The 22,141-nt window shown below is 36.2% G+C and overlaps 1 long non-coding RNA gene across 1 annotated transcript in view; it reads left to right on the top strand.

Moving 5' to 3' along the window:
- The window catches only part of LOC111098184, a 358,173-nt gene that overhangs the window by 220,880 nt on the left and 115,152 nt on the right, over positions 1–22,141 (top strand). The window lies entirely within an intron of this gene.

Here is a 22,141-nt window from a genome sequence, read left to right as displayed (position 1 = left end):
TCATTCAAGAGTCAGAAAGAATATAACAATAATTTTATATGGTTACAATCAGGGAAGAGAGTCATAGCCATCCGGAAAAAAAAAGTCCTATCTCCAACCCCCATCAATTGAAAAGATTATTTCCAAGTGTAAACAAACATGAATTGTAGTTGGTTACAGTGGTTTTTTTTGTTTGTTTTGCTTTGTTTTTTTTTATTTCGGGATGGGTTTTTTGTGTGTGTGACAATGGGTGTAAAGTAAGAGTAGAGTTTTGTTTTCAGTGTAAAGCATGTCTCAGAAAACACTGATTTTTAGGGAGGGAAGGAAGAGAAGGTTCAGTATGGAATGGAGGATGAGGAAATCGACTAGACTGTTTGATGGTGCTGGAGGGAAAAACCTAGTGAAAAAGCCCAAAAGGGATATTCTGCAGATACTGATGTAGGAGAAGCTCAAGAGATCTGACATTACTTGTTTCATGAGTTATCTGGTAATTTAAAAAGTGAGGCATTGTGTGTAGGCTGGTTTTAGGAAAGTAGCTCGTCCAGAATCGTCGAGTTCAAGGAATGCACTTGAGACTGCTAGGGGAAGTGACTTTTATTTTATTTTTTATTTTTTTGGGAATTGACTTTTAAAGTTAGCATGGTATCAGGGCCCAAAGAAGGTAACTAAAATCCACAGCGGAGCAATCAAAGAGAAGAACAGAAATAGTAATTAAAAACAAAATAAAATAGGGGCGCCTGGGTGGCTCAGTAGGTTGGTCTTACGCGCTCAGGACATAATCTCTGGTCATGATTTCCAGATCTCAGGATCCTAGGATGGTGCCTTGCATCAGGCTCCTTGCTCAGCATGGAATCTGCTTCTCCCTCTCCTTTTGCCCCTCTCCCCAGCTTAATCTCTCTCTCTCTCTCTCTCTCTCTCTCAAATAAACAAGTAAAAAATCTTTTAAAAAAATAAAATAGAGAATAAAGCAAGACCGTATTAGCTCTTTCTCATGTTCCTGGGCTCCCTTACCTCTATAATAAAGGATATTAAGGTAGGATGGATTGAAAACCCTAGAGCTTCCCGGGGCTTCCAACTTGGTAAACTCAATGCAATAATATGTGTCCGAGAAAAAAACAGAAAGCACGCACATCATCAAAGACTTGAAGATGCAGCAGTATGATCTAATCATACTTTCAGTCTGTTATCTTTTTTTATTTCAATTTTTAAATTTTTTTTTAAAATTAAGTTTTTTAAAGATTTTTTTTATTTGGGATGCCTGGGTGGCTCAGCAGTAGAGCATATGCCTTGGGCTCAGGGCGTAATCCTGGTCCGGGGATTGAATCCCACATCAGGTTCCCTGTGAGGAGCCTGCTTCTCCCTCTATATGTGTCTCTGCCTCTCTCTTTCTCTGCGTCTCTCATGAATAAATAAATTAATCTTAATAACAAAGATTTTATTTATTTGAGAGAGAGAAAGAGGGAGAGTGAGCACAAGTGGGAGGAGAGGCAGAGGGAGAGGGACAAGCAGAGTCCACACTGAGCAGGAAGACTGACCCTGGGATCATGACCTGAGCTGAAGGCATACATAAGCTACCCAGGCATCCCTATTTTTTTTTTTTTTTTAATTCAGAAGACAAACAGATTCTGGAAAGTGACAACATATTTTTATTAATTCAACAACATAAATTTGGCATATATGTACAAATTACAGTTTTCAGAGATGTATAAAACAAAATGGTGAAGAAAGATAAGAAGCCATCATATAAATATAAGGAATTTGTGTATAAGAAAGTAATAAGTGGTATGGAAAAATGAGGAGATGGGATAATAAGGATTAGGAGAGTCAACTGTGGGGAGTTGAGGGAAAGATTGGTTTGCAATTTTTTTTTTAAAGAGTAGGTGTATTACATAGTGATGTTTAAAAAGTATTTTTCATAATACAAGATTTATATAAAACCTTTGTAGATAATTTAGAATGTATAGAAAAAGGAAAAATAAAAATAAAATTACCACAAATTTTGATATCCAAAGACAAACTTCCTGTATTTTTCTTTTATTCTCTTAATTTTTGTTTGTTTTGTTTTAGAAGATATGATGCATAGCCTACGTTTTACAAACCCTCTGCAATATATATATATATATTGACTTTCAACAGTTTAGAAAATTTTTTTTTGCCATGGAATATTTCTTTACTTATAAAACAAAACAAGTTATCATAATGTAATAACCAAACATCTTGTTTAAAGTCTCCTGCAATTTCCCCAACGGTCCTCCTCTCCAGAAGGGACTGTTGTTGTCAGCATCTTATATATGCTTTCAGAATTCTTCTGTTCATATTCAAGCATATATCTATATGGCTTATATTTTTTAGAACATAAGATGGCATCAGATTATGTCTATTATCGTGACAGTTTTCTCATCACTTAATTTTGGAGAATTTTGAACATCCACAGATCAGATAGTATTACAGAGGCCTAATAGAAACATTATTTTATTGTCATCCATTCATTATTGTCTCTTCTAACCATTTAATTTTATAGTGTATGTCAGACAGTATACCATTTTATTTTATATTAATAAAATAATAAATATATAAAATTTATATAATATAAAATTTTATTTTATATTAATAAAAATAATTTTATTAATATTTCAGATGTGACTTTGTAAGACAGGATTCTCTTTATTTTCTTAAAAACAAATCTGGTAGTATTACTACATCTAGTAATTCCCTATTATTTTAAAAATTAAGTGTAGATTGATGTTTATATCACAAATGTCATAACATTTTACACAAATGATTTAAAATTTCAGTATTAGAATAAGGTATAAATACATAGTAATTGGTTGATATTCTGTTAAGTCATTTAAAAATCTAATGGGCCCCACTGTAGCTTTTACTGTTTTTTTTAATACTTTATTAAAGAAATCTCCACTATTAATCTGTAAGAAGTAGTTGTATTTGTTGGATGAATCTTTCACAGGTTTTTTTGATTGAATCATCATTATGTAGTTTAGTGTATTATTCTAACCCTCTATTTTCATTGAATTGATATTTGATTTTAAAAGATTCATTGGACTGGTTCAATTTTGAGGGGCAAGAGGATTTCATAGGAGGTTTTGTGCTCTTCCATCAAGAGCCATATGTGGTTTGCTGTTTCTAGCTTTGTCTTATTCACAGTTGTTGACATTAATAACAGTTGTTGTCTATGTGTATTATCTTATTAGGCCCTATATATTTTTATTATTCTAATTTGGTCCTTTCTTTTTTTTTTATTTATTAGCTGAAGTATTGCTATAATGAGAAATTTATCCCATCTCCTATTTGGCTAGGCAGTTGTACAGTTTTTATTTTTTTATTTTTAAAGATTTTGTTTGTTTATTCATGAGAGACACAGAGAGAATGGTAGAGACACAGGCAGAGGGAGAAGCGGGCTCCTCACAGGGAGCCTGATGTGGGACTCACTCCCAGGAATCACGCCGTGGGTCGAAGGCAGGAGCTAAACCACTGAGCCATCTGAGGATCCCCATTTGTACAGTTTTTAAAAGAAGAGATTGATAAATACTTGATTATTTTATTTCTTAGTTTTAAAAACAATTAGCTATTTTCCCTAGATCCTCCAACAGTGTCCAGTTGGTTACTTTGTTTTTAGAATTGTGAACTAAAAATGTTAAATCTAATTAATGTGTTTCAGTATACTAGGTATTATTCTTTTTGATACTCAAATATTACTGTCTGCAGTCAGTGGGAACCCCTTTGATTTGATTTCTTGGTCTTTTGATGTAACTGTAGTAGTAGTAGTTTTTTTTTTTTTTTTTTTTTTTTTTTTTGTCTGTTTTGCCTTACTTGCCATCCTCTATGAAAACACTTCCCCAACTTTCACTGGTACATATAATGCTCAGATCTGAAATCACCATTCTTCCAAGGAACTCTCATTCTATTTAGTGGAATCTAGGGGTTATCATTGCTTCTTTGTTGATAAATTAAAAAAAAAAACTTATCAGTGGACAGAGGTAGATATATATTTTTTTGAAATATTTTTAAAACATAAAATGCAGGAGTGCCTGGGTGGCTCAGTCAGTTAAGTGTCTGACTCTTGGTTTGAGTCAGATCATGATCTCCATGTCATGAGATCCAACCCCAGCCTCTAGCTCTGTGCTGGGGGTAGAACCTGCTTTGGATTCTCTCTCTTTCTCTCTCTCTCTCTCTCTCCCTCTCTCCTTCTGCTCCTCCTGGTCAAGCTCTTTCTCTCTCTCTCTAAAATAAATAAAATAAAATAAATAAATAAATAAATAAATAAATACACTATAAACTCACACTAATACTTCTAATATTTTAAATACTGTTGAAATATACATAGAAATGTACAAATCATAAAAAAACCATAGCTGGTGAATTTAAACAATTGAAGATAGCTAGCATATATATCAAGAAGCAAACCACTGCTAGCACCACAGAAGCCCCACCTGAGTCTTTCCTAATCATTAACTCCCCTATAAAAGCACTATCCTGACTTCTAACATCAAGTATTTTCTGTATAAATTTAAAAATTCACACTGAATTGTAGTCCCAAATGGATATTTATGGCTAGTGGTTGACTCTATCTGTAAGTCATAGATTCAGGATCTTTCTAGGTTATAGATTTACCATTTTTAATACATGACCTCAAAACACCATGGTCCTCTGGAATATATCTGGGGGGGGGGTGTTATAAGCCAGGCCTGCAGGTAGTACACGTTATTTCCATATGCATTACATTGCTCAGATCTCAGTTATGTGGTCATATCTAACTGCAAGGAGACTGGAAACTGTAGTTCAGCTACAGAGAAAAAGGAGGACATAGCCTAGCAAATTATTAATAATTCTTTTGGTTTCCAAATGTACAATGGATTCTTCTTTCACACTTAAACACACTCATTTCCATATAATGGGAGAGGATGCAGAGTCCTATCCTGACACCTGGCATGCAGGTGAAGCCCAGGTTTTCTGACAGAGAAGACAAGGTACTGATAGAGACAAACATCAGATGTATTTCTTATCATGTTTAGCAGTGTGTCCACTGAAAAAAACAAGATGTCTTCTCACACACACAATGATGGTACAGAACCAGGAAGACATGGCATTATAGATGTAAGCTGGAGGAGCATATTTATGCATTATATGTTGGAACAAACTGGAACAAAGTGGAAGAGCAATTATATTAGCTGTGGTATTTTTCCATTATGATATACTCAGTCATATTTTTAGATTCATATCATTTTTATTTAAGAAATTATTTTAGGGACACCTGGGTGGCTCAGCAGTTGAACGTCTGCCTTTGGCTCAGGACGTGATCCTGGGTCCAGGGATCGAGTCCCACATCGGGCTTCCTCTGAGGCACCTGCTTCTCCCTCTGCCTATGTCTCTGTGTCTCTTGAAAAATAAAATCTTAAAAAAATAAAAATAATTATTCTTAAAAATACATTTATAATATAATGATTGTAAAGGTTCACCAATATAAATAATTTTGGTTAAAAATATTTTTAAGTATATAATTTAATTACTTTTAGTATATGTTTTAATCCCAGAACATCTGTTTGTCTTTACCTTGAACAATGAGAAGACAAATTTATCTTCTACTTACAGGATGAAGATTGTGATGGGCATTTTTTTTTTAAGATTTTATTTAATTACTCATAAGAGACAGAGAGAGAGAGAGGCAGAGACACAGGCAGAGGGAGAAGCAGGCTCCATTCAGGGAGCCTGACGTGGGACTCAATCCCAGGTCTCCATGATCACGCCCTGGGCTGAAGGCAGCACTAAACTACTGAGCCACCCGAGCTGCTGGTGGGTAGTTTTTTGTTTTGTTTTGTTTTGTTTTGTGGTGGGCAGTTGGAAAGGAAAAATCGGGTCATCAATGATGGGCATGCTAGTTTTGAAATATGTATTAAATCCATGAGGTGATATTAAAATGACAGTTACATTTATGAGTGTGGAATTTCAGAAGGGAATCTGACCAGATATGGAAATGTGGTAGTCATCAGCAAATAGATGGTATTCTATAGCATGAGGATAATGCATTCACTGAAGAATGTGATACAGATGGAGAGAAAAAAAATGGCAACCAAGAACTGAGCCATGATGCATTCTAACATAAAAAAAAAGATTGGTAAAATTACAAAGGAGAGATAAAAGGAGCAATTGATGAGGTAGGCCTGCATTTATCATTTTGGAAGCAAGTGAAAAAAATTTATCAACAAGGAGTTTCCTTTTTCTTTCTTTTTTTTACATAGCATATCAGTTATGTAAAATGATATATATTGATAGATCAAGGAGGCAAATCAACTAGTTGATATAGTACATGAAGTTCTCTCTCTCTCTAAGAAATTTATTTATTTATTTATTTATTTATTTATTTATTTATTTATTTATTTGGATAGGGGGAGGAGCAGAGGGAGAGGGACAAGCAGACCCTGCGCTGAGTGTAGAGCCCAATGTGGGGCTTCATCTCACCATCCTGAGATCATGACCTGAGCTGAAATCAAGCATCAGACACTTAACTAACAGCCACCCAGGCATTCCAGTACATGGAACCTAAATGGTAGCTCTATGAAATGATAGGTTAAAACCTTGATTGTTGTAAGTTTGGACAAGATGAGGGATTTGTGGATCAAGATAAGCTGTCTTTTTAAGATGGAAAAAATATTTTTTTTTTTTTGCTGATGGAAATATTTATGTAGAGAGAAAAAAAAAGAAAGAAAGGAATTGTAGGAGATATTGGAATAATGTTGATGAGTTGCTGAGACCAAATACGATCTAATTTAAAAATGAGGGGATAAAAATTAGAGCAGACAACTCACCAAAGAAGATATGCAGTTGACAAATAAGTGGGTGAAAAGATGTTCAACGTCATATGTCACAGGGAATTGCAAATTAAATCAGCGAAGAGATATTACTGCACACCTGCTAGAATAGCAAAAATCTAAAACACTGACAAACCGAATAATTGTGAGAATATTGAATAATAAGAACTCCCAGTCTTTGCTGGTGGGAATACCAAGTGATATACCCACTTTGGAAGATGCTCTGGCAGTTTCTACAAAGCTAAGCATAAGTTTATTATACGATCAGCAATCTCACTCCTAGATTTTTACCCAATGAAGTGCAAATTTATATACACACAAAACCTGCAAAGAATGTTTACAGCAACTTTATTAATATTTGCAAAAACTCAGAAGGAAACAAGATGTATGTAGAATACTGCATATAGGACATTATGCATTTGTCAAAAACTGTACACAACAAAAGAGTGAATGCTAATGTCAACTGTGGACTTTAGTTAATAATTGTGTATTGACAGAGTTTCATCAGTAGTAACAAATGCATTATTAGTGGGTACTAATGAAAAAATGTTAGTAATAGGAGAATATGTGGGGAGATAGTGTCTATAAAAACTTCTGTAATTTCTGCATATTTTTCTGGAAACTTAAAATTGCTGTATAAACTACTATTCCAAGATGCAAAAATCAACAGAATTATAAAAATATTAAAAATAAATGCATGGATTATCTTCTGATCCAAGCAGAGATGTTTCATAGCAGGTAAGAAAATAGCATATTAAGGTGTAGATGCTGGTAGGTGGTGGAAATTATGTTCAATTGTTTCAAATTCTTAGTAAAATAAGAAAAGTTTTAATCTTGGAGTGAAGGTATTTAAGTATTAGAACTTTGAGATAAGAAGAGAATATGTGAAATAATCTCATGTGAATAGAAAAATCAATGTATTAGGAAAGCATAGGATAGTTGCTATGCAATTCAGGGCCCAATTGACATCTTTGGTTTTAATTTTAAAACAAGATTGGTCAATGTAGTTCTAATATGAACTACATAATAGTAGTATATTGGTTCATATATGTGGTTTTAAACCATAATATGTTTTTTTTTTCCCTCCCTCCAGACTTACTCAATTCTATGTTACATATGTAGGATAGACAGACATTGGATAGTAACTAGAATTGTGGTTTTGCATAGCAAATATGGTAAAATGTGAGGGATGGAGAAGAAAATGCATGAGAGTATTTTTAATGCATTACCATATGTATTAGTCTCCTACGGCTGCCATAACAAAATACCACAGACTGGGTGCTTAAACAATAGGAATTTTTCCCCCCACACACAGTTTTAGAGGCCAGAAGTCCAAGACCAAGGTCTTTCAGGTTTGGGTTCTTCTGAGGCCTCTCTCACAATTTAGACAAGTTCTTTAAGTTTTGTCACTTTGTAGCAAGGATCACCTTCCTCTAGTTTTCAGTAACACCTTCGATATTTCCATTTCAGTTTTGGTAGAATCACCTCTAATGTCCGTGTGTCTGCCACAGTCTCTTCAAGGCCATCTGGGATTTTTCTTTTCTTTTCTTTTCTTTTTTTCTTTTCTTTCTTTCTTTTCTTTCGTGTGCTTTGCTGTTCTGGGCTTTGATCTTTTTTATTGTCTGTGAGGGTTCTTTTTGTTTCAAGTCTTTTTTTCTGTTCTTTTCTTTTTTCGTTTGTGCTTTTTCTTTCTGTCGGTTATTTGTCTTGGTCTTTCGTGGCGTTCTGGGCTTTCTTCGTCGTCTTCTGGCTTTTTTTTCTTCTTTTCTTGTTTTTCTTTTCATTTCTTTTCTTTCTTTTCTTTCTTTTATTTTCTCTTTTCTTTCTTTTCTTCTTTTCTTTTCTTTTCCTTTTCTTTTCCTTTTCTTTCTTTTCTTTCTTTTCTTTTCTCCTTTCCTTTTCTTTTCTTTTTAAAAATATTTTATTTATTTAGACAAGCCTGGGTGGCTCAATTGATTAAGCAGCTGCCTTTAGCTCAGGTCATGATCCTGGAGTCCTGGGACTGGGGACCTACATCAGACTCCCTGCTCAGCTGGGAGGAGTCTGCTTCTCCCTCTGCCCCTCACTCTGCTCATGCTCTCTCTCTCGCTCTCTGTCTCTCTTTCTCTCTTTTTAAAGATTTTATTTATTTATTTTGAGACAGAGAGAGTACATGCATGTGAGTGAGAGGGGAAACAGAGGGAGAGGGAGAGAGAGAATCTCATGCAGACTTCCCACTGAACATTGAGCCAATTTGGGGCTTGATTCAACGACTGTGAGATCGTGACTGGAGCCAAAATCAAGAGTTGGATGTTTAGCCAGCAGAGCCACCTTAGAGGCTCCTGGGCTTTTTCTAACATGCAACTCAAATTTATCTAGCTTGTACCCATTCCAAAGCTGCTTCCGTATTTTCAGGCATTGGTTACAACAGCACTCTATTTCTCAGTGCCAAAATCATAGTTTGCTAGGGCTGCCATTAATGAATACCACAGACCAGGTGCCTTAAACAATACAGATTTATTTCCTTGTAGCTCTGGAGGCTAGAAGTCCAAGATCAAGGGGTTGGCAACTTTGATTTTTCCTGAGGCCTCTCTCCTTGGCTTGTAGATAGCCAACTTTTTGCTATGTCCCCATATGATTGTTCCTCTGCACACTCCCCCCACCACCACCACTGGTGTCTCTATGTGTGTCCAGATTTCCTCATCGTAGAAGGACAACAGATAAATTGGATTAGAGCCCACACATATGGTCTCATTTAACCTTAATTACCCCTTTAATAGGCCCTGTCTCCAAAGCCACATTTGGGGATGCTGGGGGTTTGGGCTTCAGAATATGGATTTTGAGGGGAACACAGTTCAGCCCACAGTACCATGTAATTTAAGATTAGTAGAAAGGGAAGAAAGACCATGAAATGGAAAAGAGTGGCAAAATAATAGGATTATGAAATGGGGGTCATCTTAATGCCAAACTTGGAGTTTAGATGCTTGGAAAATAAGATTATGGAGTGTTTACAGTTCTTCACAATGGCACAGTCTCAGATACCTCTGTGGAAATAAGCAGCAAACATAGAGAGAAAGACCAGATCAGTTTGGGGAAGAGGTTCAAGAGCCTGAGAGGTCAAGGTCATTGGGAAGACCATGTAGGTGTGTTTTGAAATAATGAAGAATTTAAACAGGAATCACATAGAATATAGGGTTGGTGAGCAGGAAATAAAGTCATTGAGGAATCAGGATTAACGTGTTGGAGGTACATATATGACAGCAGTAATGAAGGTGTATATATGAAGCAGTAATCTGATGTTCTAGTGTGGTGGCATGAGATTTAAAACTGGGGAATTTAGGGATAAAGGAGGGAGAATTCTATGGAAACAGCAGTGAGAATTAAGGAGGACACAATTCCTGCTGACATGTGGAGGCCTGAGAGTAGTGAGAGAAATACAGTTACTCCTGCAGAGCAATCAGAGTCCTCAGGGAAGAATTAGGTTCCCTTTATAGCAAGAAAGTACAGGAATATTTATAAAAGAGTTTGGTGATGATGGTGATGATGATGATGATGATGATGTAGCTTTAATTTCAGTGCTCTAGAAGTTAAAGGGTAAAGGCAAAATGATGGGGCTCAAGAGAAGTCTACTTTAAGTGTTTAAGAAATTGAAGAGGGGGTGCAAGGATTTCAGGAATTGTAGATAAGAGGCTCAGTAGGAATTTACAGGGCCTATGGACATTAGTGAGCAGAAGATGAGAAATGACTTAGAATTCTGGGCATTTCTCTGATATTAACATGAACAGATTAAAGGGGTTATTTAAATTAGTCTCAGTAGATTCAGAGCAGATCCCGGTGGCGAAGCTGGAGGTATTGTACATAGATGATTACTATTACTATTACTCTCTCTGGATATATGATAAACGGAGGCAGCAGTGTCTGTGAAAGGGGTATCTTAATCCTTGTGCTTAACCTGATATTGGAGATAAAAGGTCTAAGGGAAGCTTGTCTTATTCCCAATATAGCTTCATGTTGTTTAGTTAGTGATTACCGCTGCTGTTTGAGATGAGTTTTCTTTATAATTAATCAACAGCACATGGCACCAGCTATATAGCTATTTATTTATTAACTTTTTCCTTACTACCACCTTTCCCACCCCTCACCCCTAACAACCATCAATCTGTTCTCTGTATCTATGAGCTTGTTAGTTTCAGTTTCAATTTTCTTAGGTTCCACGTACAAAAGAGAGATTATATGGTGTTTGTCTTTCTCTGTCTGATTTATTTCATTTAGTCTGATGCCCTCAAATGATGAAGCTTCCTTCTTTACACCTGAATGGTTATCCCTTGAATATGTGTACACCATAGTTTCTTTATCCATTTTATCCATTGGTAGACACTTAGGCTGTTTCCATATCTTGGCTACGATAATGCTAGAGTGAACATGGAGGAACATATATCTTGTTGAGCTCGCGTTTTTTTCTTCTTTAATAAATGCTCAGAAGTGAAATTGCTGGGTCATATGCTAATTCTATTTTTAATAGTTTGAGGAGCCTCCATACTGTTTTCCATAGTGGCTGCACCAATTTACGTTGCCACCGGCAGTGCACAGTGGTTCTCTTTTTCTCCATATCCTTGCCAACACTCGTTTCTTGTCTTTTTGATAACAGCTATTCTAATAAGTGTGAGATGAATTCTCATTGTGGCTTTGATTTGCATTTCTCTGATGATTATTGATGTTGAGCATCTTTTCATGCACCTGTTGGCCATCTGTATATTGTCTTTGGAAAAATGTCTGTTCAGATCTGCAAATTATTTAATGGGATTATTTGGGGTTATTTTTTACTATTGACTTGGATGTTGTACTTGAGTTCTTTCTATGTTTTGGATATTAGCCTCTTATTAGATATGATTTGCAGATACTTTCTTCCATTCAGTAGATTGCCTTTCAATTTGTTGATGGTTTCCTTTGTTGTGCAGAAGCTTTTTAGTTTGATGTAGTCCCATTTGTTTATTTTCACATTTGTTGCTTTTTGCTTTGGTGTCAGATTTAAAAAATAAGCACCAAGACCTGTGTCAAGGAGCTTACCACCTATGTTTCTTTTATTTATTTATTTATTTATTTATTTTTTAAACAATTAAGACAGTTTTATTTATTAATTTTTAATAAATCTATTTTTTATTGGTGTTCAATTTGTCAACATATAGAATAACACCCAGTGCTCATCCCGTCAAGTGCACCCCTCAGTGCCCGTCACCCAGTCTCCCCCAGCCCCCGCCCACCTCCCCTTCCACCACCCCCGGTTTGTTTCCCAGAGTTAGGAGTCTTTCATGTTCTGTCTCCCTTTCTGATATTTCCCACTCATTTTTTCTCCTTCCCCTTTATTCCCTTTCACTATTTTTTATTATTCCCCAAATGAATGAGAGTATATAATGTATGTTTCTTTTAGGAGTTTTATGGTTTCAGGTCTTATATTTGTTTTTAATCCATCCTGAGTTAACTTTTGTGTATGGTATAGAGATCATGATTGAGTTTCATTCTTTTGCATGTAGATATCCAGTTTTGCCAACACCATTTATTAAAGAGATGATTTTTCCCATTGTATATTGTTTGGCTTTTTTGTCACAAATTAATTGACCATTAATTGCAGGTTTATTTCTGGCTATTTACTTTGGTTCTGTTGATCTATGTCTTTTTTAAAGCCAATATCATACTGTTTTAATTACTATGTCTTTGTAGTGTAGTTTGAAATCAGGGAGCATGATGCCTCTAGGCTTTGTTCTTTTTTCCTCATGATTTGCTTTGGCTATTTGGGGTCTTTGTGGTTCCACACAAATTTTGTAATTTGTAATTTATGTAAAAAATGCCCATTTTTGATAGGGATTGCAGTGAATCTGTACATTGCTTTGGGCAATATGACATTTTAATAATATCGATTCTTTTAAGCACAGAATATGTTTCCATTTATTTGTATCATTTTCAATTACTTTAATCAGTACCTTACAGCTTTTAGAGTCCAAGTCTTTTATCTCCTTGGTTAAATTAATTCCTAAGTATTTTATTATTTTTGATGCAATTATAAATGGGATTGTTTACTTGATTTCTCTTCTGATGGTGGCTTATTTGTGCTCTGCTTTTGTGTGCTTCAGAGCACTAGTATCTCTTAGAAGTGAGCTCATCTTGTGCCCTAGAAGGTGCTGCTGTCCAGGGGACACCTTTTGACTGGTTGGTGTTGGAGGCTAGACGAGCTTGTGTTCATGGTGCCATCAGACTGTAATAATTGGTATCACTCAGAAAGGAGCTCATACCCCTATCTGGCACCCCAACTTTTGTGGCTGCTGCCAAGGACACCTCTACATTGCCTTTGTTGGCCAGAGGAGCTTATACCTTTGTGTCCCACAAAAGAAAGATTATTAAACAGATATTACCCTAGGGCACAGCAAAAGCCAACTGACCCAGGAGCTTTCTGTGAAGGGAACCTATCAGATAATCATCATGGTTGCAGCCTGAAGTACAAATTGCTAATTAAATACACTTTGAGGGGCTGACTGTAATCCTTTCCTGAGACTTCAAGGGCAGATAGTATCTTCACCTCTCCTCTGCTGCATTACAGAGCACTAGTCTTTCCTAGAGGGGAACTCTATATGTGTCTGGTGTCCTGGATTTTTCATCTGGTGCTCTGATTTTTGCAGCTGCTCCTCAGGGGATGCCCTTTGATCTTCTGGCTCTGGTGACATAAGGGCCTCAATTCCTGGGTTCCCCAGGACTGTGGCAGTTGGAGACAATTGTTGGTGGGCTTGTACCCCAATGGCACTGAAGAGACAACAGACTGAGGCCCATCTCCTCATGAGTAAAAGATTCTTTGCTTTTCCTAGTGCTTCGGCTTGAGGGGGGTTGGCTTCAGATTTGACACACATCTAGTGGCGTATGGAGGAACATATGCTCCTCAAGGAACATAGGCTGTAGATGACATCTTGGTGATCTCTCTGCTTTACTCCAGCTCACCAGTATCTCCCAGAGAAGAGCTTATACAGTTGTCTGGGGCCCCAATTTTTGCAACTGCCCAACAGGGGACATCACCAGATCATCTGGTTCTGGTGGCCAGCAGAGTTTATGCTTCAGGTCCCACAGGATTCTATATTTTGCATACTTTGGAAAGCTTCTGCCTAAGGGTCTGGCTTCCAATCAGCTTGATCCTAAGTATTGGGATCCTCCCCATAGAGACCCTGATAGGTCTTGGCACATCCTCAACTATTGAGAGCTATGAAAAATATGAAAATATGAAAAAATAATAGGCTGCTGGGACATGAATAGAGTTTTGAGAGATAATAAAGAACTGGGACAGAGTCTTAAAAAAATGCTTATCTTCTAAAAGAAGCCACTCCCTCAAGACTGAGAGAGGTGTTTTTTTCATCTCTTATAAAAAAAACTTAGGGGCACAGTCAATTAAACATCTGACTCTTGATGTCAGCTCAGGTCATGATCTCAGGGTCATGAGATCGAGCCCCAAGTCAGGCTCCACGTTCAGCACAGAGTCTGCTTAAGTTTCTGGGTTCTGTGTCTGCCTCAGCCTCTGCCCCTCCCACCTCCTCATGCTTGCTCACAAGCTCTCTCTATATATAAAATAATTAAATAAATCTTAAAAAAAAAAAAATAAACCAGCAGAGACAGTCAAACAAATGAAGAAATCCAGGAATATGTTCCAAAAAAAGAGCAAGATAAAAATCCAGGAATAAAAGCTTAGTTAATGGAGAGTTCAAAGTAAAGGTCAAAAATATGCTTACTGAACTGGAGAGAAGAATGGATTAACACAGTGAGAACTAGAAAGAAGAGATAGAAAACATAAAGTACCAAATATAAATCATGGAGTGAAGAATGGAATAATTGAACTGAAAAATTCATGACAATAATTCATTATCAGATTAGGTGAAGGAGAAAGGATCAGTGAAGTTGATGGTGAAGCTGTGGAACTCACCCAATCAAAGCAGCAGAAAGAAAAAAAGAATTAAAAAAAATGAAGATAGCTTAAGGGACTTTAGGGAAAACATCAGATGGACTAACATTCACATGACAGGCCTCCCAGACAAGAGAGAGAGAAAAGGGGAGAAATATTATTTGAAGAAACAATGGCTAAAACCTGCTAACCTAGGGAAGGAAACATATATCCAGATCCAGGAAGCCCAGAGAGTTCCAAATATGATGAACCTAATGAACCTCACACCAAGACCGTTATAATTAAAATGTCAAAAGTTAAAGACAAGGAGAGAATCTTAAAAGCAGCAAGAAAAAATTGCCTGGGGACACCTGGGTGACTCAGCAGTTGAGCATCTACCTTTGGATCAGGGCATGATCCCGAGTCCTGGGATCGAGTCCCACATCAGGCTCCCAACAGGGAGCCTCCTTCTCCCTCTGCCTGTGTCTCTGCCTCTCTCTGTGTCTCTCATGAATAAACAAATAAAATCTTTAAAAAAGAAAAACAAGCAACCAGCTTGTTAGGTAGATGAGAACTCTCCCATAAGACTATCAGCAGATTTTTTAGTAGAAACTTTGTTCTCTGAAAGGGAGTAGCAGAACACATAGCAGAGTACATTCAAAGTGCTGAAAGAAAAACAGACGAGAAACAAGCAAAAAACTTCTGGCCAAAAACATTTTACTCAGCAATGTTATCATTCAGAATTGGAAGAAAGACAAAGAATTTTCCCCACAAGCAGAAACAACTTTTCCCTTCCAAACAAAGGGGGAAGGAAAAGAAAATTTGCCTGGAAGATGTTTGTTTGTTTATTTAAAAATACAGAATATCAAAAATAGGTACTTGCCTGCTCTGGGCAGCACAGGAATATGCTTTCTCTCTCTCTCATTTAGGAGGTTTATCAAGCTCTCTGATTTCATGCTTCCGTTTAGTCTGCAGGTAAGATGATTGTTTTGTCCTACTCGAAGTATCATGCCCCTCAGATATATTGATAGGATAAGAGATTAAAATCTGGGAGACTTTGGGGATATGTTGTCAAGCTCTGAAGAGCAAATCTGAGGCTCTTTAAATGCAGTAATAAATATCATGTGAAAAACAAGTCAATTTTCTTGATATCTACTAGCAATCAGAGAAGTATGCCTTTTTGGTGGATTTTGGTAGGTTCCCTGTGGAGTTTGGATGCAAAATATAACATGTTTGTGTGTATTTCTGGGACATTTTTACTAACTGACCTCAAAGTCTGCCTGTTTGCAGTTAGGCCCTTTCAAGAAGGCTTTACATGCTGTTCAGGTTGCATTTGCAATTCTGGTCTTTGGGTGGCTCAGTGGTTGAGCATCTGCCTTTGGCTCAGGTCATGATCCCAGGGTTCTGGAATCGAGTCCCACATAGGGCTTCCTTCAGGGAGCCTGCTTCTCCCTCTGCCCTATGTCTCTGCCTCTCTCTTTGTCTCTCAGGAATTAATAGACAAAATCTTAAAAAAAAAAATTCCTGTCTTTGACTCTTAAGCAAGAATATCCAATCAGGTCGGGAAGCTATATGGGTTCCATAGTATATTTTTTTTTTGAAGGACAAATACAGGAGGAACCTGTAGGATTTAGGACACACATTTATATATTAGTAAATAACTTTTTTTTCTTTTGAGAAACTACTCTTAATTTACAGAAGGTTTCTATACAAATTGAATGCCTTATCATAAATGAGGCAAATGACATAAATCTAAAGTGTCTGTCATCTGATATGTGTTGCATTATTTTCTGAACCATAAGTGTCATATTTGAAGGATGTTTCATCCTCAAATGAAGGTTATTTTTACGTGTCTATGTAGCCCTGTCTCTAGCTTTCTATTTGATACTGGGGATTATCAGATACTAAAATCATCTTTTGATATATTTTTATGCGTTGATTTATTTTTAGTCTTTCACACTAGAAAGGAAGCTTCACGAAATCAAGAACTCTGTTTCATTTATTATTCTATAACTCATAACTAGAAAAATATTGGAACATAGGAATAGAATTTAAAATATATATATTTTTGAAGGACTCCATGAAAGGGGATTACCTAAAATTGATGTTCTGGATCTAGAGAGCTTGCATTCTCCCATTTTACTTTCTCTGTCAATCTCTCTTTCAAATCGCTATTACTCTTTTTTATACATTTATTTGGTAATACCTTCAAGAGTCATTCTGTTTTGGGACAACTGGGTGGCTTAGTTGGTTAAGCATCTGACTGTTGGTTTTGGATCAGGTCATGATCTCAGGATCCTGGGATGGGGCTCCATATGGGGCTCCATGCTCAGCGGGGAGTCTGCTTGAGGATTCTCTCTCCATCTTTCTCTGCCCCCCCGCCCACTCATGATCTCCTGCTCTTGCATGCACTCTCTCTCTCAAATAATAAGTATTTTTTTAAAAAGTCATTTTTTTTCTGCTAAATGTATTAATGGGAAGTGGGATTCTAGGAGATGATAATAGAAGAAACTGAATAATTCTTTCTCTAGAGGGAGTATTTCTGTCATCCTCTAAGCATCAAGTAAGAAAAAATAGATATAATACTTTACATAAATATTTTCACATTTCTCTCATCATTATGCAACTTATGCAATCTATCTAGAATTCCTGATATACTAATATTTTATAGTATAATTAATATTCAGTTTTAACGATTTCACCCTTTATGAAATTGCTTTAGGTTGCAATTACATGGCTTGTGTAGAGTAATTAATTAAGCAGCTGCTTTTGAATCCGTATCATATGATTTGACTCTATAACCTCTAATAATGATGATTCTATTACCAACCATGAAAAATCTTTTCTCTAGGCCTAATTTTGCCTTTATTGGAATTTACTCTAACCCTTCATTATTGTATTGTAGAATACTGTATGAAGAAACAGAAGATCAATTTTCGTTATATTTTTTAGTAATAATGATAAAGCCTTTCCACTTTTTAAAATTACATAGTCAAAGAGCCCTACACAGCATTTTTAGCAGAGAAAAAAATTATTCTGATAGAATATAATATCATATTCAAACAGCTCCTAGAATTTTCTTTCAGTGTATTCTGAAATACTGGCCTTATTACTTTTTTCAACCAGGGCATTCATATCCATCTAACAATATCTAAAATCAAATTGAGTTCACAGGGAGTCCTGTCGCATGTCTTCTGGTGCTTTTGTAGCCAGACCTGTAGTAAACTAGAATAATAGCATTAATAATGATATCAAATAGCACATTTTTGGTGAGCTCACAATGTACCAGATGCTGTGTTAGACATTTTACATTTATCATTTTATTATAATACCTACTATGAAATAGATATTAATATTATTTGTGTAATTTAGGGAAGTTTTGGAGCCTATGATCATCACATAGCTGACAAGTCATATAAATATTAAAAGCCAGGAGTGCCTCTGTGCTCTATAATTATGCCAACCCTTTATAGCCAGGATGAGACATAGGTGGCCAAGGATTCATTTGTTGTATAACCAAATCTGATTCTTAATTGTGGCCCTTGAAAATATCAATGACATAATAATTCTTTGTTTAATGAAAGGAAACATTTAATGAAAAGAAACCTGTGCCTGGGCAACTCAGGTGTTAAGCACATAATAGTAATGACACTGTTGTTGGTTTTTGTTTAACAAAATGATTTGTACTTTGTCACTTATACATATGACAGGCTAAAATTTTCCATCATTCACTGAGTCTAGCTAAATCACTAAATTCATTCTAACAATTCTGTAGTACAGATTTGATCATTACTGTCATGATTAATCACAGTATATGTGGCATTTTTAAGAATACATGGAAAATGTTCCAGCGCACAGATTTCAGTACAATGTTTGGTATCTTTCAAATCTCTAGTTACTGCACTAGGGCAGTAGTTAGTACCTCCTAAGAACTGATGCCCTGACTTCATTTCAGGCATTCCTACAGCATGAGGGTGTTTGGAATAATTAGATGTGACCCAATCGATACTCAGAGGCTCCAGTGATTCTAATCAAAAGAACATTTTATCATTAAAAATACAAACATTGGAATGGTTAATTTTATATATTTCATTCCTGTCAAGCTTGGTCACCTCCAAAAAGTGAAACCTTTTTTTTTTTTTTTTCCCCGTCTGCCTTCTTTCTCACTCCCACTGGGAAAGAAACACTCTTGGGGAAAAAATAATATAAATACACAGATCATTATATCTATATTTGGATGAGATTCTCCAATTATGTTTTTTTAGTCAGCTCTATTTCACATTATTCACATGCCATCTTCACTTTCACTGAGTACTCAGAAGACATCATATCCAGTCATTAAACCATACTACCGGGATCCCTGGGTGGCGCAGCGGTTTAGCGCCTGCCTTTGGCCCAGAGCGCGATCCTGGAGACCTGGGATCAAATCCCACGTCGGGCTCCCGGTGCATGGAGCCTGCTTCTCCCTCTGCCTATGTCTCTGCGCCCCTCTCTCTCTCTCTCTCTCTCTCTCTGTGTGACTATCATAAATAAATAAAAAAACTTTTAAAAAAAATAAAAACAATAAACCATACTACCTCATATCCTCAGTTTTTGGAAGAATATTTTCTTCCAAATATTTTCTACTTCCTTGCCTTGACCAAATTCTGGTGTTTCTGTGTGGGTACTGCTTCCCTGGGGCTGCTCAGTGTGTGGCCACTGGGTAGTAAATTCTTGGATGTAGATAGCGTTCTCAGACTACCTCATCGTTGCTTCCAACCCTTTGTCTTATTTACCATTCATTGTACTACTTGACTACTGACGTCTACCTCCTGGTCATTGACCTACATTTTGAAGACTTTAATATGTGACTTATCATCTTTTTGCATATAAATTCCAAGCTTTAGCTCATATGAACATACCTTCTTCCACCTATCCCTCACAATTTCTTGACATTCCCACTGTGAACTTTGTTCTTATAAGACCTAAGTAGTAATGCTCCACACACATTCCTTACAGTGAAGATAAATGCAGATAATGTTCTTCTCATAACGTTTTTTATAAAGAGCTCTATTAGAAAGTCAAACAAATGAAAGGGAAAAAAACTCCCAAATATCTGGCTTGAACTGAGAGATGAGGGAAAAGAGAGAGATTTTTATTTTTTTTAATTATTATTATTTTTTTAAAATTTTTTAAGAGAGAGATTTTTAAAAACAATCATTTTCCTAGCAGTTACTGCAAATTATTTTGTAATTTTAGGATTCCAGATAGTAATTATTAAGCCTCTAATGTATTAACATTTTCTATTTTACCAACACAATCACTTGGTCATACATGTATCTTGTTCATTGAAATGCTCTAATTTTGAAATCTTAAACTCTAACGCTATACCTGGTAATTGGCATCATATTTTTTCATCCTCTTACTCATGGATTCCTAGTTCACCATATTTCCAAAGGCATTTTGACATTCAGTCTTTTTAGCTTGTTTTAACCACTTGTTATTTGAGTGTTCTTGGGCTGCTTACTTAATTCTTTGTGTTTGAGTTATTTCATTTGTAAAATGAGTTAATAATGACACCAGCTTTATGATTAAATAAGAACAATAAGAACAGTTTCTGGCACACAAAGATTACAAATTAATTCTTAGCTATTCACATTAATTATACTATTCATATCATCATTATTATTCTATTATTCTTCATCAATTCTTGAAATTAGTTCTTTCCTCATTTTTAAGCCTTCTTTAACTAAGATTCTTCAGTGTTTACATCCTTTCTTCCTTGTAGGTTCAACTGCTCTGTTCACTTTGCCTTTTCCTGGAGCCATGTAGCCCAAGGCTAGTAATAAATTAATCTCATAATCACATTCTCTGTTTGTTTTTTTAAGCCTGTAAAAATATCTTTATTACAAGTCTTGTTAAATACTTCACTATGTGAATTATGGAATGTCTTCCATTCAATGGAAGACAACTGTGCTGAATGCAGTTTGCCAGTGGCCTGTTACAAATATCTTCATTATACGTCATTTAAATAGTTTACTACACGCACTATGAAATGGATATTTCTTCTGTTCACTGAGAAAACACTGTGCTAAACCCAGGGTGCAAAAACTTCCTAGAATCATCTTTATTTCACAAATCTTTTTTAAAAAATCTGTTCCACCTGTTTTTTTTTTGGGGGGGGGCATTTTAGAAAAAGATCACTGGAAGAATAAGTTTGTACACTTTCTCTGAATTTATTTTATATTTGAGGTATAATTGACATATAACACCAGTTTCAGGTGTACAACATATTGATTCAATGTTTGTATGTATTGTGAAATAATCACCACAGTTAAGTCTAGTTACCATCTGATGTTCTCTGTTTCTGTACCCACACTCCTGAGTGCTACTGAAGAAAAATCACAACCAAAAATTGCTAAGAGCCATTAGAAATTCATGGTTCCCATTATCAGCTGCCAGTTCAATACTTTTTTGGCAATTCTATTATAGGTCAATAGTCAGCACCTTCAATATTCCCTTTGGTGGCTATTAAAAAGTTTCACTGAGCTCCTAAGGTCCCCTTTATCTTTAAACACCCCTCTCCCCCATTATCCATGGCAGATCTTGTTTGTTTGTTTGTTTGTTTGTTTTTCTTTCTTTTTTATCTTATTTATTTATTGATGAGAGACACACACACAGAGAGAGGCAGAGACTTAGGCAGAGGGAGAAGCAGGCTCCACACGGGGAGCCTGATGCTGGACTCGATCCCAGGACCCTGCATCACGACCTGAGCCAAAGGCAGATGCTCAACCACAGAGCCACCCAGGTGCCCAATGATCTTGTTTCTTACTTCAAAATTTAATATAAAAACAAATAGATGTGAGCTTCCTGCATTTCCTAACATCTCTCATTATAAATTTATCTACACTCATCTCATGGATATTTCCTGCTTTCCCTAAGATGGAGGAGTATTTGCCCCTCCACTAGTGAAATCTAAGCCATCCACCTGACTTTATTTTATCTTAGCTGTTCCTGTGTCTTCTAGGGAGCTACTTTATCACTCATGTTTGATTCTTAGTCTCAAAAACCCAGACCCCAATGTGTTACATTAAGAGGAAAAGGAAAGAAAAACCATGTAACTATTTCTCCTTCAGAGGCTTCTCCTTACTGCTAGAGCCAGACTCTCAGCCAGTAAAGTCTGTGCTCATTGTCCTCATTTTCACAGGCTTGTCCTGAATTTCATTTTCTTATCATTTTGGTTTCTACTGTCCATCCGCTAAATCTACTTTGCTAAATGAGCTTACTGAAGCAGTATTTATAATGATCACTAACCTGCGATAAGCATCATGCGAGCTATGTATCTGCATCTACAACGTCTACATCTATCATTCTCTCCAGAAGTGACTCAAATTCATTTTAGGAGACAAAAAAGACAGTGGATAGAGCTAATGTACAGATGGCTCAATTCTCCAGCCTCTTTTTCACT

Source organism: Canis lupus, chromosome 12 (genome assembly GCF_011100685.1).
Source record: "Canis lupus familiaris isolate Mischka breed German Shepherd chromosome 12, alternate assembly UU_Cfam_GSD_1.0, whole genome shotgun sequence".
NCBI classification, from domain to species: Eukaryota; Metazoa; Chordata; class Mammalia; order Carnivora; family Canidae; genus Canis; species Canis lupus.
Note: the sequence above shows the minus strand (reverse complement) of the source record. Positions and strands in the feature narration are given on the sequence as shown.